Source organism: Vespa mandarinia, chromosome 10 (genome assembly GCF_050613455.1).
Source record: "Vespa mandarinia isolate Hongniang chromosome 10, ASM5061345v1, whole genome shotgun sequence".
NCBI lineage: Eukaryota > Metazoa > Arthropoda > Insecta > Hymenoptera > Vespidae > Vespa > Vespa mandarinia.
In genome coordinates this window covers 2,484,754-2,511,750 of record NC_140819.1, presented here as the reverse complement: position 1 = coordinate 2,511,750, position 26,997 = coordinate 2,484,754, and the positions used below count along the sequence as shown (strand labels likewise).

At 29.1% G+C, this 26,997-nt stretch overlaps 1 protein-coding gene across 11 annotated transcripts in view; it reads left to right on the top strand.

Annotated features, from left to right (window-relative positions):
• The window catches only part of LOC118444761 (venom dipeptidyl peptidase 4), a 274,804-nt gene that overhangs the window by 119,757 nt on the left and 128,050 nt on the right, over positions 1–26,997 (top strand). The window contains exon 3 of one of the 11 annotated variants that reach the window (XM_035873350.2): positions 2,313–2,368. The exons of the other annotated variants lie outside the window; for them this stretch is intronic. The gene's annotated coding sequence lies outside the window, so the exon portion shown is untranslated. The remainder of the gene's footprint in view (positions 1–2,312; positions 2,369–26,997) is intronic. 11 annotated transcript variants of the gene reach the window in all.

The following is a 26,997-nucleotide window of genomic DNA, read 5'->3' as shown; positions in this document are numbered from 1 at the left end:
GTAAAGTGGATCTGCGACGGAATATGGAGGGGAAAAGAAGGATAGTGTGAAAGAGGGGGAAACAAGGGGAGGAGAGAAAGGGAATGGTTAGAAATTTTGACGGCACTGCAGTCATATGTAGGACGCTACGAAGCGACGATTGCGAAGTGTAGGGAGAACGGCTCCCGTAGGATGAGGGAGGGGGATGAATTGCAGTTGAGAGAGAGCAGAGCAGAGGAGAGAGAAAGAGAGAGAGAGAGAGAGAGAAGAGAGAGAGAGAAAGAGAAAAGAGAGTGAGGGATAGAGGAAGGTTGGTGGGTAAAAGGGGGAGTCGAATCAATAACCTCTACAGCGGATTTGTCTTTCCACAACCGATTTCACAAACGGCACCCTTCACCTCGTTTTTAAAGCGACGAACCGTGAATCTCTCCTGCATTATGTGCCCACCGATTGCCGCGTCCGTATAAACGACGCGTTTCATCCAGAAATTTCAACAATCTTCCGCAAGAGCAAAGCCATCGCGATTTTTCCTACCGGAAAAGGTCACGCTCTGCTGCGATATAAACACACCCCGTGTTCGATTTCTCCCAAACTCCATTTTTATAAACTTTTCACTCATTGTTGCTTGTTATTGTTTCTTGTTTGTCTCTCTCTCTCTCTCTTTCTCTCTCTCTCTCTCTCTCTCTCTCTCTCTTTTTCTCTCTCTCTTTTCCTCTCGATCTTTCTTCTTTTTTTCTTTTGTTTCTTGTTTGTTTGATAAATATTAAAAGAATAACATTCTAGTAATTTGAATATCAAATCTCTCTATTTTGTTACACGTCGAATGACTATTACATCTGATTCATCATCATATGTAAAAATAGTCGTATAATACAATATTTATTATATAGAGGTGAAATATCGATCGGATAAACGTCTACGTATGTATATCGGTTTTTTATTCTATGCCCTTACAGTTTTTATTATTATTTATGAGATATTGCATTCAAACAGCGTGCGCACATATTATCTTCGTTTGCCGACTTATTTATTCATCGTGTCTTTTCTTAATGATATTTCATTTCTCTTTTTTCTTTGTTTTTTTTTTTTTTCTTTTATTTCTATTTAAAAATTTCTTTTACAAATTGTCTTTTTCATTATTTTTAATTAATCTCATAATGCTAAATGATCAACGTTCGAAGGAACGGTTAATTAAAAATTTTCTACATTTTATTATATACTTCGCCAGATGTGACAGATAACCGATTTTGTGCTACTTGTATCGATAAGAGATTCTTAGATATTTGACAGGACGTTTTGTTGGATCTGACAGTAATCGAATATCGATTCATACATCAAACGTTATTTTTCTTTTTTACATTAAATCTATAGTGAATACATATATATATATATATATATATATATATATATATATATATAAATGATATTCTTACGAATAAAAGCTTTTGGTTTAGCTAATTTTTAAGAAAACATCATATTTCTATCGTTGTTCGTTGAAATTGTTGAAAGTGAAAGAAGGAAAAATAATCGTCTGAAACTTTCACAAATTCAACGATCATCCATAATCATATATTTTCCACATACTCATTCCATTTCTTGTCTCGTGATTACTTTATTTTTATATATATAACGAAGACAAGAGCAATAAATAGAAAAAAAATATATATATATATATAGAAAGAGAGAGAGAGAGAGAGAGAGAGAGAGAGAAAGAGAAAGAGAGAAAAAGAACTTCTCAATTAATCACGTTGAAATTAGAGAAAACTATAAAAGCACCACAACATATTCTACGAGCTTGATTTTTTCTTGTACATATGTATATATTTTTGTAAAAAAAAAAAAAAAAAAATAAAAAAACAAAAATAAAAAAACAAAAATAAAAAAAAACAATAGTTTCATATTTTGTCTGGCATACTAATTAAATGTCCTCATTAAAGTAATAAACAGGTGACAAAATATATATTTCGTTGGAAAAAAGTGTAAGAAAGGAAAAGGGCAGAAAAGGATGAAGAAAAAAGAGAAAAAAAGAAAAAGAAAGATATAAAACAGGAAAAGAAAGAAGAATCACGATTATAATTAGTTGTTTTAATAACTCATTTAAGTTTCTCCGTTGACTATCTTTGTTTTCCTTTTTTATTTATGTTCTTTAAAATAAACATTTTAATTTAAAATATATTTTTACTTTTAAATTATCTCGTTGTCCAACATCAGTAAGTCTTTCTTCTTTTCTTTATATAATTATCAATAGAAAATAAATTATCGTTTCGTTCTTATTTTTAAATAAGAAATGAAACATAATGTAAATGTAACATATGATTATTTTTTTGTTTTAGGTAAGTGACTATATTTCCGAGAAATTAACATCTTTTCTGGGTGTATTTTTGTATGGGTGAGTTAGCTATTATCTTAAATATCATTTTTAATTTAAGAAAATATTATTAATATTGTATATTTTCACATCGATCGCATTTTATTCGATTAATCTGAAACTGTTCGTCTGTTTTTTTTTTCTTCATGATCGTTTTAATTGCAAAAGTTAGAAATCGATTTTGTTTGTTTGTTTTTTTTTTTTTCTTTTAAACCAAGTATTCCAAAATTTTAACGAAATTAAAGGAATTTTTTGTCACAAGTGTTTTTGTAAAAAAAGAAAAATAATGTACAAGTTTTGTTAAATTTGATTATCTTATTTGCGTCTTGTAAATATAATAGAAATCGACAAATTAATATCTACTTGAAATTTCAAAATTCTTTAATTTTTTACGAAAATTCATTAATCTATTATGAAAAGTTATTCAATTTTAAGAAATATTTGCATATTTTTCTACTTGAAAATACATTATCATTCGAAGTATTATTAATGAGTAAAATCAAACAAGTCTTATTTTATCAAAAAAGCATATACCGACTCGTATAATTTTTCGAAAAAAGAATACAATAAGTAAGATAAATACGAAACGTTGAAAAGCTTAACTAACGTTGATATAAACATAATCTAATCAGAGAGTAAAATTTGGTTTGAATTCTGACTAAACATTTTCGTATTATTTCAAGAGGTACAAAATTTTCTTCTTTATGAAAATACAATTCTCTCGAGACTAGGTAACAAGCGTTTTCGTATCTTTTGAAAACTGGTCGCCGGTGCGCTATGGAATTAAAGTATTCGTATGAAAGGATAATCAGTTTGAATCTCGGTTCGTTTTTCCTCGGCCAGGAAGGTAATTTTTATCTGTTATTCCCATCTAATCGATTATCCTCGTTGGGTTTTTGCGATTAAATCTTGAATATATCAAAGATCTACCATAAGTTATGAAAGAGTAAAATGAAGATGGGTTGCGTCCAGGGCCATTCAGTTATTTTAACTAAAGAAATTTTCAAAATCAATACAAGAGTTACGTGTGTATTTTTTACTAATAATAATAATAATAATAATAATAATAATAATATATATATATGTATTATACTATATATATATAATGCATATATGCATAGGATATATCGAATTAATCTTGTCACAGGATGTAGTGAATCATTGAATGAAATGGACAAGCATATTCGAAAATTAACACGGATATCGTATGGTCTTCATACCTTGCGGAAGGATGAATAGTCTGTCGATAGTATGTACGTCGATCGAATGCTTCGTCCCATTCAGAAATAGTATCCGGTATATCGTAACTGACATGAACTTTCATCAAGCTGATGTCGAGTATGTAACATTAAACAACTTTGTATGGAGAATGCGATACGTATGTGCATATGTTGGAACATGATATGATATATTTACTACCTATATAGGCGAAAGTATACCTGTTAAGTCAAATCGATCAGAATATTGGAAGGCCATAAGAGAATATGTTTTTTTTTCTTTTTCTTTTTCCTTTTTCTTCTTTTCTGCTTTTTATATTATAAAGAAGAATAAATCATTATTTAACAATATTTCCATAAAAGCCTCGGGGTATGCTTGATATTCAGAAGAAAACATTTTCATTCTGAGAAATCTTATTTTTAGAACATTATAGTCGTACAAGGCCATATTACAATAACATTGTCGCAAATGTGTTTGTCCTCCATTACCTTGTCATTAGAAATGCCATCTTGCGCATTGATGGATGAATGCTAATGCATGTTTCATAGCAACAATAACAGATTCCTATAAATGACGAACTTCATCGGGGTATATTAAGAAACATTGTTTACTCAACAATTTACAGTATATATATATATATATATATATATATATATATTTTTTTTTTTTTTCTTTTTCGATAAATTCTCTTAAGAAAGTTAAAAATTCTCTTCAAGGAAATAAACTAAGAAATAAGTGATCATTTCTGTTAAAATATTTTTTGAAGTTGTGAATATTTCTAACCGAGAAATATCGAGTCAAATTCGTAGGTATCGTATTTGATGTGCATTAGACGTTCCACACACAACACATAGACACATACACACACATATACATATATACACATACAGATACACATACGTATATATGCTCGCGTTTAGATGAATGCTCAGAATAAGAGATAAAAACGAAAATATGTTATATTTAGTGATGTAACATCAGTGACGTTAAATGATAGGCAAGTTTATCGGTGTACGTATAGAAGTGGGGGAAGAAGAAATCGGGATCCAAAATGATGGTATGAGGGAGAATAAGGGTGAGTATCCTAAGGGGTAAAAGGATCGTGCCGCGGATATTTGTCTACCTGCGTCTGACACCGAGGCAAATTGAGATATCGATTTGCAATTTGGCACGTGGTACGGATCGTTTGAAAGTAGCTACCTACCATGCCGGCTGGCAATGCGACCAATCGGAAGCGATCGCATTCTAATCTTTGAATAGGCAGGTCTATAAAATAGTGATGCCTTTTGGCTGTACTTCTACGTAACGAGGAACGCGAGATCTTCCCTTTAGAATCTTTTTTGATTATCGCCTAAATCGCAATAAATTTCTTCGATTTATATCGATCTATAGATGTTATATTTATTTAATATACTTATTTAGTATAATTTCTTATACTTTATTTTTTCTTTCGATTTCGAATATTTTCGATATTCAATTTTTTATTGTATAGATATAAATGATAACTTAAATTACATCTTTTTATCGTTTCATATTTCAAAGGAAACGATTGTGAACACGTGAGATATAATCTTTCTAACATATGTATTTGTATGTGTGTATATATGTGTGTTATGTATTATTATTTAATAATCATATTATTCAAAAGATAATAGGATAACTAAAGTATAATTGGCATCGTTGTCCATTATTTTGTAATAACATTGATGCAAGGAATCATGAATATTCTAATGCGTAATCGCTCTATGTTGTTGTTCGTGAATTGAATAATAGATTGATGAATAAGAAGATTAAATTAGTCAATAGTTTATTTAAAAAAAACAAGTAAAATTTATATATATATATACATACATACATGTATATATGTACATATATATACACATTAGTTTTTTTTATAAAGAACCATGTATCTGAAATACATAATTAAAAAAAATGAATGCCAATAATAATAAAATAACTTTGAAGCTTTCGGAATAGTTTGCAGAAAAGCTCCTTGCAATGGTTAATTTTTATATATATATATATATATATATATATGTATGTATGTATGTATGTCTGTATGTATGTATGTATCTGTATCTATGTTTAACTTTAGTTGTGCACACTTCAAAATAATTTCAAGTTATGCACTTGGGATGAGCTATACCCCAGGCACTTTGAACAGTTTTCATTACAGAATGAATAATTTTAACTTAAAAAAAAAAAAATACTGTATATTCTTTGAAGCCTCTGAAATAATAATTAATAGGTTTGAAAACGCGTTTCCAATTCTGTTATTGTACAAAAAAAATTTATAAATCATGCAATGGACAAATTGTTTTAATTGAGCTCTAAGTTACTCTGGGATGTTTTAAATCCTATAAACACAAATAGGATTAAATCGACACTCGACAGTTCACGCGGATGAAAAGACAAGTAACTCTTTTAAATTTTCATCAGATCTTAGATGATTTAGATCAAAGATGATAAAGAAAATAGAAGAGAAAGAGAGAAAGAGAGAGAGAGAGAGAGAGAGAGAGAGAGAGATGAAAATTCCACTCGTCTCGATTGTCCTGCTTCGTAAATTCTCTCGAAATTCTCCGCAACTCATTTTCCACATCATTTAGTTACCCTCTACTCTTGGCACAATGTTTTCGAGCTTTTGAGCTTTCGACAATTTTCGTTAGCTCGAAAACTCAGAACGTCTTTCGCGTCTAATATTTCTACTTTTTGCGTTTCGAAAATGAAGTACTATTAACAGTTCCTAAAATTCATTTAGTTTCTCTTTTCTCAAAACTCTTCACATTTATACATTACATATCATAAATTACAATTTGATAATATCGAATCGTTCTATAATTTATAGAATTGTATTATTAATAAATACTTAAATCGTAGATGATATTTTATAATCATAATATACAATTTGCATAAAATAAGGAAACTTAAGAATGGAATATCTTGAAAAGTCTTGATACGCAATTTTTACTTCAATATATATATATATATATATATATATATATATATATATATATATATTTAAGCGTTCTTTTTCCTCATTGATCATGACTGCTCAGGCGTTTTATCGTTCTCGAGAATAATGTTAATAAAAACGATAATTAATCAATTAAAACATAAAATATCTTTGAAATAAGTTTCTTCATATTTTTCCAATCGTGTTATATGAAAATATATTTAAAAGTCTATGTAAGTGGTACCTAAGTACGTCTTTACGTTTACGCATGACCGTATCGTTATTTAATAACAATCTCGATTACTAGTATGCATCGTAAACTCTTGCGTATCCATCAATTTTCTTCGTAGAAAATGATAGATGGGCTTTTCCATTTCATTGCACCTTCCTGAATTCCCTTTAACTCCCCCCCCCCCCCCCCCATTGCATCCTATCCCATCCTCACCCCTTCCCTCTACTAGCCTGTACCTTGGGGAATCAACGAACCGTTATATTCCGCACGCTTCTCGTCGACGTAATATTTAATGACGCAAGTTTTATTCATCTTTATTCTTATAAAATGGAAAATATGTAGAAGATAATGAACGAATACGGACAGAGTTTTTGTTAAAACATCGAAAAAATATTTGTTTATTTTTCATGTTTTTTTTTTCATGTACATTTGCTAGCATAGAATTATCATTCTGTTTTTATCCATATTACTGTATTGTATTTTCATTATTAATGTATTTGAACGATAAGCAAGGTTTAATATTGATACGATAGAAAACAAAATTTTGATATAGTCATTTTTACGACATAAGAGTTGAGAAGAGGATTTGTTCTTTTGATCCAAATTGAAGTTTGTAATATCCTATAATGGCTTATCCATTATATTACAGTACAGTCTATATATATATATATAAATGTGTGTGTGTGTGTGTGTATGTATGTATGTATTTATATATATATATTAAATTTGATTCTTCTTAAGTTAAATTGAAAGATAACGTAAGTAACGTTTCGATATCAGAAACGATTGCACGAAAAAACCTAATAACGTGAACGAATCGATTTGGAACCAGAGAGTATTGTTATCCGACTTCCATTTAGGCTGATTATAGTTCCCTGATTCTTTCAATACTTTTCAAATGTCACATTACCTTTACCATTTACTTTAGTTTGTTAGATTTTATATTGTTGTATTTATCATAAGAAAATTTTATATTTTGGATGACCATCGGCAATCCATCTATCCATTTCTTATTCGTTCTCTGTTTTTTTTTCTCATCTTTATTTATTTACTCATTGAAATATAATATGAAAACTCTTTGTGATTCAAGTTTCCTTTCATATGCGACATCGAACAAATTTTTTTTAACATATTCTGTTTCATATCTAAAGTATTTATATCTAAATATTAATTGTTCAATATGTATATATTTTTTAATGATATTAAATATCATTAAATGATGAATATTAAATATTAAATAGTTTTTATTTAATATTGAAATAACATAAAAATACTTTTATTGAAACATTTGTATCGGAATATCTTAAATCGATATTAAATTTCAAGGATAGTGATAATTTAGACGTTCGTTTATTTGAATTTTTGACATATAAATAAATTTTACAATTTTGAATATTATATCTTTGAACGATCATAAAATATATTTATTTTTAATTTATAGAATATATATATATATATATATATTCTCTCGAAATTTGATAACAAACAACAATAGAACGTTTTTCTCAATGGGAGATCGTACGATAAATAACTTATTACCACGGGTCATTAAAATCGGTTTGAAAAATTATGAATGAGGTCATACGAAACGCACTATCAAATCGAGTATCGGATCAAATTTTTTCGCTTTCCTCTATACTATCCGATAACCGATATCTAAAATCACGTGTGTGGCATGATTAAGTAGAGTAGTTACATTCGATGTTCGCGGCATCTACAGGGACGAGTTATAACTGATAGCATTAATCTGCATCCTGAATACACGCTTCATTAATTGGCAGGTAGCTTAACAAAGTGGGATGTTGTTATATGGATTAGTATATTATAGCACGTCAATGTTATCCTTTGATGTTTTACATGAAATAGGTAAATGAAATATTTAGAAAACATTAAAAATAATAAATGAATAACAAAAATAAATCCTATTGAAATTGATTTGAGATCAATATTTTTAATATCATTAAAGAAATTTGGAACAAGTTTATTATAAAATGTAATAAATTGCATAAGACATTTAGAATAACTATGATACTTTTTTTTTTTTTTTCATTCTGCTCGAATCGTTTCCGAATGAATATAATGAAAGAAATATTTTTAATTATGCTTTTATTATTTTTTTAATTATAAAATTTTCTCAATAACAAATAATAGATGGATCGAATAAGTGAATACGTAATATAGTTCCTTTTAAATCGATCACGTTTTCAATAATTCACGAATAAATCGGATTGTTTTGAATCATGATGATCGCTCTTGTGAAAGGGAAAAATTTCACGTTATGTAAGCGAAAGAGTGGAAAAGTTTTTAGGATTCATCGAGTAGAAGGCGATAGGAGGGAACATGTAAAAGGGGATACATGGATGTAGAGAGGGGAGGGATGTCATAGACCCACAGTTCAAAGATTCGATCTTCTGCCAGCTTCATCGTGAAAAAAGATCGCCGTGGATTCAACGAAGCGTGTTTTGGATAACTACAAATTCAATGGAGTGAGAAGGAGAGTGGCCTCTATTTTCTTCGTGTGCAATGCAAGGACGACCAATAAAAAGAGAGGGAGAAACGGAAGGAAAGAAAGAAAGAGAGAGGGAGGGGAGGAGGGGAGGGAGAGTATTCAGATAAACAAAAAAGAAGAAAGAATGAGATAGAGGAAATATCAAGATAAATAAAAAGAAAATGAGAAAACAAAGAGGGAGAGAGAGAGAGAGAGAGAGAGAGAGAGAGAGAGAGAGAGAGAGGATAGTAGTAGAAACTTAAAAGGTATTTCGTACTAGTTTCGATACTATTCGAAAGCAAAGAATTGCTTCGAAATAAGCACGATAGTTTTATCCGAAACTCAGAGAGCCAGTAGAAAATTATCGAACAGCGAAAGTTCGCCGTTGAAATTCGACGAAAGTTTAGCTACATCCCTGAAGTGGTCAGTGATCTCTTTCTAAACCTATTAAAATTCTTGTTGAACATAGAAATATACAGGGTGTTTCGTTGTAAGTTTTATTACACATTATATCTTTTAATTTAATTCATAATAAATATCGAAATTTTTTCCTTTTAAACGGTATCACTTTATAAGTGTTTCACGTGTGATATATGTATTAATGATATTCGTGATAGAAATTATTTCGTTCGAAATATTTCGCAACGTTGTTTCGCATAAAATATTTTTCCGATAGTACTTTGAAAGACACTTATTTCGTACGAATTATAAATATTATTCATTATAATATTATAAATAATTCTACGAATGATAATCGTTAAATTATTAAAATTTGTCAAACGTACGAGAATTTCGAGAAATATTTTACTTTTGGTAATGGAAAAAAAGGTAAAATAAAAAAAAAAAAAAAAGAAAAAAAAAGGAAAAGAGAATATAAAACAAAATCGTGTAAAGTAATTTTACGTTCATCTTTTGAGTATGATTCTATAATTTGAATCATCATTTAACATTGTTTCAACTTTCGTCTACGTAGAAAATAATTTTGCTATATAATAAAACATCGAGTAGAATATAATATGTCGTCGTAAAACAATTTTAAAATCACACTCGAAGAAATACCAAAAGATCTGGAAGAGGATTAGAATCAATATGATCGGACATGAGAAGAAAGACAGTCCCTTCGACAATCGCTGACATTTTTTTTTTCTTTTTTTTCCTTTTTTTTTTCCTTATCATCCGTACACCATTTCATCTTCGATATAGGTATACAATCCTTTATAAGCACGTACATTCACATAGATAGCTCTATATTGTATATATATATATATATATATATATATATATATATATATAAGTTTATATTATGTTTGTATTGATCCGTAGAACGTAATTTAGAAAACTCATCTTATACTTTTTTCCATTCAAGTCATCGTCTTTTATACATTTTGTATAAATATGAAGTATCACTGTCAGTTAATCTATTTTTATTGATTATAATGATTAATGAGTTAATTTTTTATAACTCAATGTAACTTTAAAGTCACACTTTGAATTAATTATGAAAAATATGTTATACTTGAAATAATATAATTATATCAATGAAGATTATTTCATAAGTTTCATATTATATAATTATCGTTTTTCAATTGAAATTTAATTATATAAGATAGGACAATAATTTTGATTATCTTGAATATCACCCTTCTTTTTAGATATATAAAGAAATTATTTTATTTACAAAAGTTTGTTTATGTTAGAAGAAAGCCGTGATATGACAATAATAGTTTTATTATAGGAGAACGCATTACAAAAGGAAAATTTTTTGAAATTTCGATCGATTAAATTTTGTACATTGACAACTATTAATAGGTCTTATATTTTCGTATTTTAAATAAACAAAATGAAATTTACATAATTATATAAACAATTGAAATGATTTCGTTATTTATAGTTATGTCTTTATCAAAAAAGAAATGAAAAAATTCAATTTTAAAAGTTATTAACAAAATCGATTTTATAATATCGATATTATTGAAATATATAAATAAATAAAGAATAAATTAATTTAAATAAACAAAATAAAATTTACATGATTATAATAACAATCGAAATGGTTCTATTATCTACAGTTATTTATTTATTATGAAGGAAATGAAAAAATTCAATTTTTAAAATTATTAACAAAATCGATTTTATTATACCAATATTTCTTGCAATATTTAAATAAATAAAGAATAAGTTATATTTGAAAATGGTATTTGTTTCAAGTCTCTACGACTTTCCGTTCTGAAGATATTGCCTTTGAAAGATTTCCATTCATAATTCGTATAGTGTAGCAGCTGTTCGTAGTAATAGTAGTAGTAGTAGTAGTAGTAGTAGTAGTAGTAGTAAGACCGCGTAAATTCACGGAATTTATATAGGTCAGTGAGTCATTGAGTCAAATTGAATGAAATTATATAGGTCACTGGGTTAATGTAAGCTTCTTTCATTTACATGAAATATCTCCCGAACTAAAAGTCGTAGAGACTTAATTCAAATATCATTTTAAATGGTAGACTTTCCTCTATTTTTTCAACGTATTGTTAATAATTAATTAACAATCTGTTATAAACAATTTTTATAAACAAATTCTTATGAAGTAAATTCGTCTTATTTCGTTAAGAAAAAGAAATTTTAATGACGATTGGTAATTCGTAAAATTACATTAATTGATAAATTACTAATAAACAAATTATTTTTTATTGTTTATTTCAAGTATCTTCTACGACTTTTAATTTCGGAGATATTGCTATTGTAAATGATATACGTGGCTATTAATGATATAGGAAAATATTATTTCTTTGATAAAAAAAAAAAGTAAATTTTTTTTACTTAATAAAGTTTTTGCATACTTTAAAAAGAATGGAAATATTTAAAAGTAATCAAAGTTATTGCCGTATCCTGTATATATGAAAATAATTGGTGTTATAGAAGATAATGATATGATTCGTTGTTATCAATATTTTTTTCTTAATATTTGACCGGACGATAAATTAAAAATAAAGAAAACGTAACAATGAATGAAAAATATTTTATTTATTTTTCTCAAAATTTAATACAGCGTCATAATAAGATAAATCGATGAAAAATATTATTTCTTTCTCCTAAAAATACAACTTTACTGTTTATATCACTTCATTGTTACGCATTGTTGGCTTCTTTACACTTTCCAAAAAGTACGAAAAGGAAATGCATTGTGCTTGATAACGCGTACCTTATTGCTACATAATTCATTTTATCCCCTTGGTAAGACACACGATCTAGTTATATATAAAGCTTTATAAATTGGCCACATGCTTTACTATCGCCAAGAGAAAAGCCATATTTTCGTGACAGATTTCAGGTACAAAAGATTTAGTTTAAAATTATAATACCATTCATGATCTCTATACGTAGAATATCTACGATGCATCTTCGACGATATATAAATATTGTATAAAGAATTCATCTTGTAAAACAATACAATGATTTTATTTATTTATATTTCCTTTCGCTTGATGAAATATTATTTTCATTTTCAGAAATATTTTTTAATTAAAAAGAAAAAAGAAATAACGCTGGGCGAGTAAAATAAAAAAGAATTTGAAAAATTTTTCATTTGAAATTAGATTTGTTAGAATATTTATATTCTTTTCTTTTTTTTGTCAAAAAGAGAAAAAAAAAAGAAAAAGGAAAAGAATAATTATTTTTGTTAAATATATAGGAAAATTTTTCGTTCGAAAAATATTTTGTCGGAAATAATGAGATAAAAGAGAAAATAAAAATAAGAATTGTTAAAAAAAAAAAAAAAAAAAAATAAAATAAAAGAAAATAAAAAAAAAAGAAAAAATCTATTCTGGAATAATCTTTGATACAGTTACTTCCGGAATATAGTTACGTCAAATTAGAAAGTCTCACTGAGAGAACAATAGCGCGAACACTTTTAGACGCGTACGGACAAAGAGACAAGGAAGCCTTCCGCGATTTAGCGTAGTACAATGCAACGTTAAATTGAATCTCACGAAAGGAAATCACAAAGCCTTTGTCGCGACAAACACACATACATGGATATATACATACGCGCGCATACACATACACTTACAAGATACGTGGTCTAGTAAAATATACAAGAGGGGCTAATTAGCGTACATCTAGTGCTAGTTAGCTAGTATCACGCGTTCACATTCACATTCGTACGTGTTTCGTTACGTTTCAATTGTATCGTCACGTCGTTGTGACGATTAAATTATTGTCATAATTGAATAATCAGTAAATTTATAATTAGGTTTAATTATTGTCAGGCGTTATTTCACCTCTTCTATCTGTCCTTTCTAATCAAATTTATCGAATCCTTTATTTCTTAATCAAAAAGAAACAATGAATATCGATTACGAGTTTTGTTAATAATTGTCATCATTTAAAAATATCTGAAAATCGAACTATATCTATAAAATATAATATACATAGAATAATTCCAGATATAACACACATATTATATATATATATATATATATATATATATATGTATGTATGTGGTAGTGAATGGATAGTCTCGCGTTGTTGGGCGTTGCAAGCTATTGTTTTGGTGGCCAGAAAAAACAGCACATCGATAAATAATATGTCTTGCAAACGAAAGATTAAGTAAGTACGAAGTTCATGAAAAGACGCAGAACGAAGTCATAAAATCATTATTAATTGAACGCAAATTAACTAATTTTAACTTTCCTTATTTCTTTTGTATCGAATATGCATACATATGTGTATATGTGTGTGTGTGCGTATGTACGTATATATTTTTATTAAATACATCTTTTTATTGCTTCTAAAAATTTTTACGTATATTTATACGTATATGTATATATTTTTAATTTAAATAAAAAATGTTTCTTTTAAAAATAATTTGTTTAATGATTTGAAACTAAAAGGAACGTGCGCACGCTCAATCTATTCCAAGCAACATACTACTCAACAGTATTAGTCGGTCGCTAAAAGGATGGGAAGGCTGCTACCACGAATTCTACTCGAGTTTTAGGGAATTTAAAGGCACTTTCGAAAATTCGGTTTCGTAGATTCAGTTTGAAGAGAAATCGATATTCTTTCAGATCGTTTGAATCTTGTATATTCAATTTAAAATAGTTATTAGGCACATTTGTAAAAGTTAGTCGTGAGTTATGTATTAATAAGAAATTATATAAAACAAATGTTTTAGAAATATTTATTTTTTATTTATATAAAATTTAAAAGAGAAAGAGAGGCAGACAGAGAGAAAAAGAGAGAGAGAGAGAGAGAGAGAGAGAGAGAAAAGAGAGAGAGAGAAAAGAGAGAGAGAGAAAGAGAGAGAGAGTAAGAGACTTTGTAATTAAAGATATTATTATCAAGTTTCTATCCAAAGGAAATCGATGAAATCTTTGGAAGGCATTCGAGAGATTAAATTTTCCACGAATAATGTTTACTTTGATTTATTCATTAAATAGAAAGTTATGTTAAATCTTCTTCATCTTAATGCATTCCTCTCTCTGTCTTTCTTATACTTCCTAACGAATTATTTATCACTTCTTATACCACATAGTTACAAGGTTCTCGAAGCATTTCCTATTCCATTATTACTGCCATTATTTTTTGATACGCATAGAGGAACACGTGTTGCAACTACTTGCAGCGGTGCATATTACGTAACCATGCTGACGTTAGTATCTGACCTTATATAATACATTATAACCGGTCGTAGAATATAATACAAAATGGTTATATAGTATAATAACGATTGAGTATGAAGTTGAAAAGAATCGTAATTTTTCCAATAATGCATAATTATTTTCGATTGCTTTGATCCGTTAAATTATTTCGCAATTTTCGTTCGAGCGTGAAATTTATATGAAAGAGGAATAAAAAAATATTAAAAAAAAAAAAAAAAAAAAAAAAAATAAATAAATAAACAGAAAATTCAATAGCGCGAAATCTTTGACGATTAACAAAGAGCATCGATACGGTACTAACATGGACACGGATATGATATTCGAAACGTGATATAAATCCCCGTGAAATATATAGAAAATGCACGATAAAGCATAAAATTATTCAAAATGAAAATGTACGAATACGAATTGACAAATGGAATATTAAAAGATATGACTCACAATTAGAAAATGGATAGACGGTAGAACGTAGTTTAGAAAGGAGGAAAGTGATTTAACCCATGCGACATTAAATACATATTAAGTGGTAGAGGGTCCGTTATTCCCTCTTTTTCTCTTCAACTATTTTTAACGACATATGAAATTTCGTAGGATAGTCGGTACATTCCATTATTCAACTCATCTGAAACTGAAGCATATACTATCATATTTGACCCACAAAACTTTAACTATGTTATACATAGAATTATTAAAACTTTATTTCAATTTGAGGAACTATCGGAACTCGTTGGAAATGCATTAAGATAAAAAAAGAAAAAAGAAAAAAAAAACAAGAAAAATAATAGAAAGAAAGAAGAAAAAAGAAAAGAAAAAGTAAAAAAAAAAAAAAAAAGATTTTCCATATGTCATCTTAAAACAATCATGTAAATTTCAAATAACATAAATCAAATTCAATATTTAACTATACGAAAAAGATTTGCGACGATAGAAACAACATTTAAACGTATCCAAATAATTTTTAAAAATTCTAGAATATTATGTGTATGTGATTAAAGAAAAAAAAAAAAAAAAAAAATAAATAAATAAATAAAAGTTATTAAATCGCATAGAAAATCTTCGTGATAGGAATCATTCTGTACGAATTAACAGGAAAAATTAATCCTGAATACGGTTGAATTATCGAATAGAAGATAAATTCTATTGATTTCCGAATATCGAACGAGATATTCATTTTGAGCTTGATCGCACTCAAAAGATATTTTTTTTTTTCTTTTTTTTTTTTTTTTTTTTTTTTTAACAAAACTTCTACAAATTCACATGTCGAGCCCTCATATACATACAATACTTGCATTTTCACCGGAAGCGGATGAATCCGATCTATCATCAAAATTTTCCACCTCTTTCTCATTCACGTGCTTTCACGTTTTGTTACGTCTACCGTAAACGATCATTCATTTATTCGTCGCTTGGGGAAACTCACCCTCTCATTCATTCAATTCATCCCATCGTATCGTTTCTCCATTATTTTTCCCAAATAATCTAGTTAACCGATTTGCGACATGTTATTTTCGCGTTCGAACAGATCTTTTGTATTCATTTTACAACTATTTTTTGATTTTAGATAGTATTAATATCAGTATTTAGACAATATTATTTGTTTATAAATGTATAGTATTATTCATTTATAAATAATATTATAAATATTATTAATACTATAAATATTATTTATTCATAAATAATATTGTCTTTATTGTTTATTTATTATTTATTTATTTATTATTATTATATATTATTATCATTTAGTATTAGACAGTATTATTTACTAGTATTTTATAAAAATTTGTTTTAATGGCATTTAATTTTCCTTTTTTTTTTTTTTTCTTTTCAATCTATTCGATTAAGCCAGCAATATGAATTTATAATAATATGTGTTATTTTCTAATGTTATTTTTTATCTGTGTCCTAGAAAAATTATTAGTATTATAAAGTAGTAAAGTAAAATTGATGTCGATTAATATCGATTAATGTCATTGATTCGATAAATGTTAAATATTCGAAAAGAATATTTTTCGAGATGAAATTGAACATATAAGGAAAAAGCTGTTACTTGAAAGAAGATAGAAAAAGAATACAGATACTATAAAATATATTTGCGATTGCTATATTTTCTCAAAATACACAGTTTTATTTTCTCGAAATAAAACTGTGAAGAGAGATAAAGATATAGACAGAGAAAAAGAGAGAGAGAGACAGCGAGAGTAAGAGAAAGACAGAGAGAGTAAGAGAGAGAGAGAGAGAGTAAGAGAGAGACAGAGAGAGAGAGAGAGAAGAAAAAAAAAGAAGAAATGGATAATAGGAAAAATAAGGAGAAATTTATAGGATTTCTGATGGAGTTGAATAGAAAGAGGATGAAAGTATAAGAAAGGAGGAAGGAGGGTAACGTCAGAGAGTAAAATCTAGGACACGCGCGAGAATGCCTTCGGTGGCAGCTCTTTCAGGAGCGAAAACGTAGTTTCAAACGAAGAATTTGCATATTTTTGCATTTCCCGTCCTTTAGGAAGGCCTCTCGTGCTTTTCCTACCTAGAGATATGGATCCACGCGTGGAAGATCTTTCGACTTTGAGCTTTGATGCCTGAGCAATGCCACGCTTGTTCTTGATTTCTCGTAATAATTTTCTCTTCCATGATATATTCACAATAAGGATCTGGAAAAGGAAAAATACACAAAAAAAAAGAAAAAAAAAAGAAAAAAAAAGAAAAAAAAAAGAAAAAAAAAAAGAAAAAAGATTTAGAAAAAATAAAACAAAAAAGGGGGAACTAGCGGGATAGCAGAGTATAATGTAAATTTTTGTGGTTGGCTTCTTTCACTTTACTCTTTGCCTTAGCATTTTCAATAACGGATTTCTCTCTCTCTCTCTCTCTCTCTCTCTCTCTTTATATATATATATATATCTCTTTCTCTCTTTCTCTTTCTCTAAGAAAAAGAAAAAGAAGAAGACGAAACAGTCGAATCAATTCCGTGCTCGTGCGGCAATTTTCTTACAATCCATTTTATTGCAATCCGTAATGCGCCTCCTCTTCCCTCCCCCGTCCTCCTGCCACTTCCCTCCCGTCACCTGAACGACTTTGTTACACTCCATTCCATCTTTTCGTCGACAACGTGGAAATCGATCACACAAAGCGCTGAATTACTAGGATACTTATCATTAATTGTCATTATTATTTGACAAGGATCGTCGTCATATTTACGAAACGTTCATCGTAAATTGACGAACTTTTTATCAAATTTGTTTTCAAAAGGAATATATCGACATCGTGATACATAGTAGTTACTAGTTATATAGATATTACCTACAACATATTTACGATGCTCTATGAAGGATATTAGAAAATCGTTTGCCAAGTTTAACGAGACGCAGTCAGATTTAATACTATGAAACTGTGTATATTCCGAACTTGTTAATTAGCTCCTTAGAAATTTCCACTTTGAAGATATGACTATTTAATCTGCAAATATTTTCTCATATAGCTATAGAATATGTACTATTATATGTAGGTATTTATATACATACATATATTTCGTTGTCCATTTAGAAATAAGAAATATATAATACGTTATTATTTAAAATTTTATTAAATTTATAGAAATAAAAGAAAAATTTGTTTTATTTCTTTTATTATATTCCTTATTATCAAACTAACTTTATCATAATTATTGTTTGTACCAATATAATGGAGTTAATTTCTTTTGGTTTCTTTTTAATTTTTTTTTTTCCAATCAAACGTAAATACACTTTATCAGAAGATAATACACAAGTGCAGAAAATTTTATTAAATGTTAATCTTTTTGCAAAAGTATCAAATAAATAAAAACGTAACAATATGTATTAATTATATTGCCGATGATCATCGTATAGATTTTCGAATCAGACTTTCATACATTTTGTTTACTTATTTTTGTTATGTATTATTAGATAAAACGTATGTACAGTGGTGATATCATCGCCAGAAAATAAATTAATCCCAACAACGTCCAATAAAATCGATGATCTCGTATGGATTAAATTACACGTTCGAGGATATTCGAAATAAAGATAATAGTATATGAACATTCGATTGACAAGCATATATATAGATATGTATAAATTTTCAAATATACTTATTGAACGATATTATCGTATAATTATAATTGATTACGAATCACGTGTCTTACGATGATCAATTTTTTTCTTGTTGTAATCAATCACATTTAAATATCTTAAAAAATATATTAATTAAGTAATCCCGTTAGATATTTTTATAGTATTTCATTGAATTCCTTAGAGATTTTATAATATCAATATTATTATAGTTTTATGCCGTGAAGTCATTAATTTTTGTAATATCGTTTGGTTGATGATTCAATTGACTCCGTGAAATTTAGGAAACAGCGAGACCATCAAATAAACAGGAATCGTATTACAATGCATACCATGGATAACTCGAAAGCATTATGAAATATGTTTCGCACAAAAGAGAGAGAGAGAGAGAAAGAGAGAGAGAGAGAGAGAAGCAACATGGAGGTTAACATATAACAACGTTATTATCATAGAAGATGTAACGTATGTTAATGCAAAACTTGTTATTATCGATTAATTAATATCTATTCGATATTTATTTGACAAATAACGATACATTTTATTTAATTGTTAGGGACAATACGAAACGATGATCGATTATTTCACGAAAGCTTCTTTGAAATCTTTGAGAATTTTTCTTCTTCTTTAATTTCATTATATTATAAAGTTTATCTACCGAAAAGAAAACTTCAATATTACGATATCGAATATAATAAATAATAAATTTCTATTTTCATATATGAAAGAAGAGAGAAAAAAAAAAAAGAAAGACGCGGAGACGATAACCATAAGGATCTATAAAGAAAACAATTCAATTCGAGCTGATGCGAAGGGAATTTCTAAAAAGATTTTCGGTCGAAGAAACTTGTTATTTTTGTTTCGTACAATATCTAAAAAGAAGAAAAGCAAATGAAAGAGAAGAAAAAAAAATATATATAAAAAAGACCAAAAGAAAATGGAAAGGGAAAAGAAAAAGAAAAACAAAAAGTTTGGCGACATACCGAGTGATAAGAAGATTCACTTAGACCGCGTAAAAGTGACACTCGTCTAAAGGGTCGAATACCCGACTTTGTCTCCCCTCTCTCTCTCTCTCTCTTTCTCTCTCTCTCTCTTTCTCTTTCTCTCTTTCTTTTTTCGATAAACGGATTCAAAGAAGAAAAGTTGGAAAAATTTAATCGCAACGATAAGACAGAAATGTCTTGCGGTGTGAAGCTGGAGAAAGTTTGGCGTAGATGGGAAAAGAAATTGTGAGAGTAGGGGGGAGGGGGTGGGGGTAACCAAAGAAGAGAGTACGACGAAAGAAGTTTTGTCCTGGACGGTAAAGAGTAAAATTAAACGAAGTGAGCCTCTACGAAGATCAAAATAATCCGAATAATGAGAACTCTTAAAAGAGGGAAGTCCTAATTGCAACTTTATTGCTCTATCCGCGATAAATTTACCCCCTTGAAGTTCATCACCGTGAAAACTTGTTTTATGAGAGAGTCAAAGAGAGAGAGAGAGAGAGAGAGAGAGAGAGAGAAAGAGAGAAAGAGAGAGAGACTGGAAACAGTAAGGTCAACCTTGGAAAAGGACAGGCCAAGTGGAAGAAAGTAAAGTAAGAAAGAGAAAGAGAGAGAGAGAGAGAGAGAGATAGAGAGAGATAGAGAACTTAGATGAAGTGAACATGTGAGAGAGAAAGAGAGAGAGAGAGAGAGAGAGAGAAAGAGATAAAGAGAAACGAATGAAAAGTTGACGGTAAAGTCGAGGTGGGAAAAGGAGAGAGCACTGCTCCTTGAGAAAGTTGAATCGGCTTCTATAAGTAGTCAGGAGTCATATCCGTGCGGTCTTTCCTAGACCTTTTGAATTTGAAAGAAGGCCGAACAAAGTATTCACCTTTCTTATCGGACATTCGAGTTTCAAAACGGCGCGGCGTTTGAACGAACTTTTTGACTTTCCATCGAGGTCATCGTTTTTACATGTATTATAAGTAAAACGTATTTTATGTATCTTTATATGTATAATACTTCACACGGTACATATGCATAATGTTAAATGTTCCGAAAAAAATGGAATATCTAGGTAAAAATGGGTGGGAAAGGAGGGGAAGTTTTTATATTAACAAATAATAATATTCATGGGAGTTAACAATTTTTGATTTATTTTTCTTTTTTTTTTTCTTTTTTCCTTTTTTTTTTTTTTCTTACGAATGTACGTCAAGAAGAAGAAAAAATTACGATTAGTTCGGTTAAATTTTATATGTAGATCGTCGATAATAATTATTTTATTTGCAATGTTTCAAGAGATAACTTATGCGAAAAGGGACTTATTCTTAGATTAGTATACTATGCGCGACAACGCACATCTGTTCGTTTTTTTTCTTTCTTTTTCATTTTCTTCTTTTTTTTTTTTTTTCTTTTTTATATTCTTTCAATTCGAAGCTTTCAAGTTAAAATATTTCTCTTCTTCCTCCTCTTCTTCTTTTTTCTTCTTTCTTCTTTTTTTTTTTTTTTTTTTTTAAACTTTACTAATACGCGAAAACTCTCGCCTATTCTCTTTTACTCTCAGGATATCTTTTGAAGTGGAGTCGAATGGAGCGTGAATATTGTTTCTTCTACTTCTCTTCTACTTTTTTCTTTTTCTTTTCTTCTCTATAGGATTAAACTAAATTTGGTCATATGTATAAAAACTTTACATACGTATGTATTCAAGAAATATTTGTATATAAGTAAAAATAATATAAGTATATATATAATATATGATATATTATCTGACGAGAACGAAAAGTGATAAAAATATTCCTTACACTTTGGCTAATCAATACATTCTCTCTCTCTCTCTCTCTCTCTCTCTCTCTCTCTCTCTCTCTCTCTCTCTCTCTCTCTCTCTCTGTTTCTTTTTTGTTCGTTTGAGATAACATAGAACTATACATGAACGCTAAGTGTTCTCTCAAATTTTGGTAGAACTTATGTTAAAATAAGAAGAGGAGTAAATACAGTGAAACGAAGAAGAGGTAAATACCGAGGAACAAAAGAGAAGGACCTTCTCTTCGTCGTTTCGCTTTACCCATTGCACGTCTCAGTTGTTTTGCTTTTGGCCAGAAGATAAAAACTTGCCTAGCATTTTTCCGTTCGCGTCGGTGACTTTTTCCGACGTACACAAAACGTGAAGGGTCGCCCGGTCGTTGGTGAGCGCTCGCGTGCGCTCAAGCCGTCACTGCGTTGGGAGAGAAAGTAATTAAGCGTGGCGCATCTAATGCAGAATAGAGAAAGTTCTCTCCGTCATTACGCAATATAATTAACGAACGAGGGGGAGGGGAAGCATGGAATGTGGTCGCACCGGAAAAGCATTTTCACGGATGACGACTTCTCCCACCTTTTACGTTTCTCTCTCTTTCTCTCTCTCTCTCTCTCTTTTCTTTAGGTATCTCTTTTCTTCCCTCTTTCTCTTTTTTTCTTTCTTTTTTTCTCTCTCTCTCTCTCTCTCTCTCACTCTCTTTTTCTCTCTGTCACTCATACTTTATCACTACTTCTCATCGTGTTGGTGGTTCCTGAGTTAACCTTAACCGAGGTTAAGTAATCTACCTGTCACGGTTTGCATGTACCCACTTTCCTTCCTTCCTTCCTTCCTACCATTCGCATCTTTACGATATGCTGGATCTTTATGGTGACGACGAGTTCGAGAGTGGAAGGTGGAAAAAGGGAAAAGGAATGCTGTTTCGTAAGATTTTTACGTTTGTCCAGAGTTAATGAGCTCATCACGGATACGTCGTTTTATAACGATTTTGTTTTGTTTTCTTTTTATTATTATTATTATTATTATTATTATTATTATTATTATTATTATTTTTCTTTTTTTTTTTTTGGTTTTGTTAACAATTCTTCCATGTCATTTTACGTTCAGGTTTGGTTGAATCAAATGATACTTTTTTCATAAAAAACGCTTGATCAAAATGAATTAATTTATGTATGTATGTATGCATGCATGTATAATTTTATAACGATAAATGGGAGAATCATTTTTTATGTTAAATTATAATATCTTTATTTCAGTAATAAAGTAATATCAATTATTGAATGACAAAAATAAAAATGTCGGTTTTAAATGTGACATCGTTTTGCTAATATCACACATGGATACACTTAAGAACTAGGCCATGGAATGACCAAACGTTGAGCCGTACGAGAATTAAATCAAATAGAATTTAACGTTAAATAATTGGCATATGTATGTGGCATCGACCATCGAAATTGAAAAGAATCGAACGTTTTTCATCGCTATTCCATTTAATTTATTATGCGTGGATAATAGAGCTTTTTGGCTTTCATCGATCGTTACTCTTTTCGATTCGTAATATTTTTTCGTTTTTTTCCTTCTTTCTCCACTATTTCCTCTCCTCCACCCTCCATAACTTTTCGTACTCTTGCAAACTCCTGTTCTCTTTTCTCCCCGCCCCTTTTTTTCTCTCTTTCTTTAGAAAAATTGTTCCTTTTAGAGAAATAGCGTTCCGTTCTTTTCTAAATCGAGTTCGTCATACGAAGTGCTAGTTTAACTTTTGTCACGTTCGCTTTGATTGCTAAAAATGATATTGAATCATTTTCGATTCTTTTTTGCTTTCTCTTTTTTTTCCTTTCCTTCTTTCTTTCTTTCTTTCTTTTTTATCTTACTTTTTGTTTTTTTTTTCTTTTTTCTCTTTTTATTTCTCCTCACGTTCAAACAATCTTTTTTTTTCTCTCACTTTTCGTCCTCCTGTCGTTTTCGTTTTCCTTCAATGACAATGACTAGAAATCATGCTATTAAGAAGAAGATCGAGCAAGAAGAACAGTTTCAAGATGACAGGATGAAGATGACGCATGATCGAGGACATAATACGACGTTCTGTCCGTTAAAGTGAGATCCTCGATAAAATGGACCAAGTGCTGAAGGAAATAGATGAGGTTTGAATATGTCTCATGTGTGACATCACATTATTCTCGAACGGAATTGTTGATATTGTTAAATAAAGTTATATATTGTATTTTCTAGAAATCATTGATCATTAAAGAGATTGCTTTAAAATTCTGATATCATACGTTCGTTTATTTTTACAGATTTTAAACATTATTAGATCATTATTCATGTTTCTTAACGATCATTTTCATTTTCATTGAACACTTTTAATAATTTCAATAATTGTTCGAAGGTAAACTATTTAATAATTTATATGAATGAAGTATTGCTATGATAAAATATAAATCATGTATGTTATTTAAAATATGAATTATTTTTAACCTCTGATCATGGTAATACGTTACATACATGGTTTTACGTTAACGTTAATTCGGATTCCGTTTGTTGAAGAGATCGATATATAATCTACCTTTTAACATGGATACATACAACGTTATTATACGTATAACACATTTATGACTAAAGAGTAATTATACCGAATGGCGAAACACAAATTCCGTTATAATTCTTCTTAACTGCATTTTACGCGAAGCAATTAAATACAGATGTGGGCCATTTAAGGTACAAAGAAACGAAATGTTATCGTTTACAAGAGGTTAAATTAATCGCCTTTACACCGGGATGGTTTGCGAGTACGAGACCAGAATATAAGCCATAATAGAGGAATACTTCTCTCCTTTGGACGATCATAATGTATTCTTAGAAAAAAAAAAAAAAAAAAAAAAAAAAAAAAAAAAAAAAAAAAAAAACAGAAGAAAAAAACAGAAGAAAAGAAAAAAAAACTAAAAAAAAGACGGAATGAAGCGGAACAATCTTTAACATAACTAAATTGTTCTATGTATGTATGTATATATATATATATATATATATATGGTTGAAAAAAGTTTTGTAAAAGATTAACAAATAAATGTAATTTATAGTTGTCGTCGTAACAACACGGGAAATACTTGAGTACATGTCTATAAAATTCGAATATAAGTAATTTGATAATATATGAGTAATTAAACGCATATAATATCATATTGCGAAAGTGTTTTGTAAGAATGGTGTAATTATCACGAGATATATTTTACTTGAGATACCTTTCAAGGTGGATCTCACGATTGGAAAGACGTTGATGTTAAATGAAAGGCGTGTCTCAAGTGTTTATACGATAAAAGGAAAGAGGAACAGTGCTCTCCTTCTACGTGACACAAGAATCCCTTTTCGCTTAGGCATTGCGTAGACCTTGGCTTATCTTTGGTACTTACAACACAATGTCGTACCGATGCGACTACTTCAATTAACGCAACTTCTCAAGAGACTAGCTTGACGTGCTTGGATTTTCAAGCTTTTTTCACTCCTCTCCTCCTCCCCGCAACCTGCCCCCTCATCCCGTCCCACCTTACGTCCCGTTTCTTTCCCCATCATTTTCTTTTCTCTTTGCATTTAACGTACGTCGGATAGTTTTTCATTTACTTCATTTGTAAAAGAAAATGTGTAATATTTATTGTAAAATAAATTATTATACCGAGTCGTTCGTAATATTAATGGATCTGTAAATTCTTCTTATACTTTTTATTTATTTCTTTTTCTCTTTCTTTTTTATTTTTTTTTTCTTTTTATCAATAAAGCAGAGAGATCTAATTGGTTTTTATTACGCTAAAACATATAAACACTTATTCTTATCCTTCTAAATTATGGATAATCATAATCGTCAATTAATTGATTTAACGATTTTAATAATAATTGTTATTAACTTTTAATTTAATTTTTTTATCGAATTATTCGATAGAGATATTTGTTTAAAAAGATTGAGAAGAAGTTCGTGAGATATTTTGGTGGTCCACGCGATCGCTTGTTATAGGAAATATTTGTTCAATGCGTCTTTCATAGTTCATTCATTTCTTCATTGAATTTGACTTGTCTGTATCCATGAATGACTAGGATTTGACTATTGTTTTCGTTAGGTTGAACTATTCTCTTCAATTGATTCGTCGATCTTCTCCTTCCTTCCTTTTTTTTTCACACAGTCACATACACACACACACACACACACACACACAGTATATGTGTGTATATATATTTTTTTCCCACATCGATTACTAGCCGTACAATAAAATTCTTCATGGACTAATCGTGTTATTTTAAAGAATGCCCGAAGGTTCGTGGAGGATGATTTATGTTTAGAAAAAAAAAAAAAAAAAAAAAAAAAAAAAAAAAGAAAAAGAAAAAAAAGAAAAAAAAATGGAAAATAAAATAAAGAAAAAAGAAAATAGAAAAAATAAATTCTCGTAAAGCGTACACCTACTCCACCTTCCTATGTCCCACGAAAAGTTATTACTTTTAATTTATTGTCGTGCGAAGTCCGTAGAACAATGGAAGAGAGACTCCTTCCATTATAGAGGATAAAAAAGTGCTAGGCTATTTTATTCTAAGACTAGAATCACGTTTCGGAGAAGGAATATACGTAAATGAAGTCAAAATGTTGTTTATAAAAATTAACGAAAATGTATCAAACATATATAATATATATTTATAATATCTATATAACATATATATATATATATATATATATATATATATATATATATATATACAGTTTATTTCGAAAAATTGGAATATCTCGTGAGGGACTGAATTTGGGAAAAAAATTTTTTTACAGATTTATTTGGTATGAAGGGACACATCATATGGTACCAATATTTTTGTTCTTGTTTCTTCTTTTTTACAGGTCAAGCGTCAGAATGAATTTTACAGTCAAATTCGTTTTTTTTTTAAATGGAACTATATATATATTTTTTTTTCTTTTCATAGTTGGATGGCATTTGTCGAAAGAAATTCAACAACATGCAATGGAGATCATTTACTATTATATAATATATTATAATAAACTTGTAAGTTTCAAAGGATTGTTTGAATTGTATCGTTGATTAGGTAGTTGTTAGGCTATATGTTATAAATAAAAGCCGGACTTTATACAAAATAAATTTCATTTATTTAGATTGGTAATTCGAAAAGTATAAATGAAAATAAGTTCAACCTTTGTTTACAACGTACATACATAGATATCTGTGTACATATGTGCGCATGCATATGTGTGTAAATATATATATATATATATATATATATATATATATAT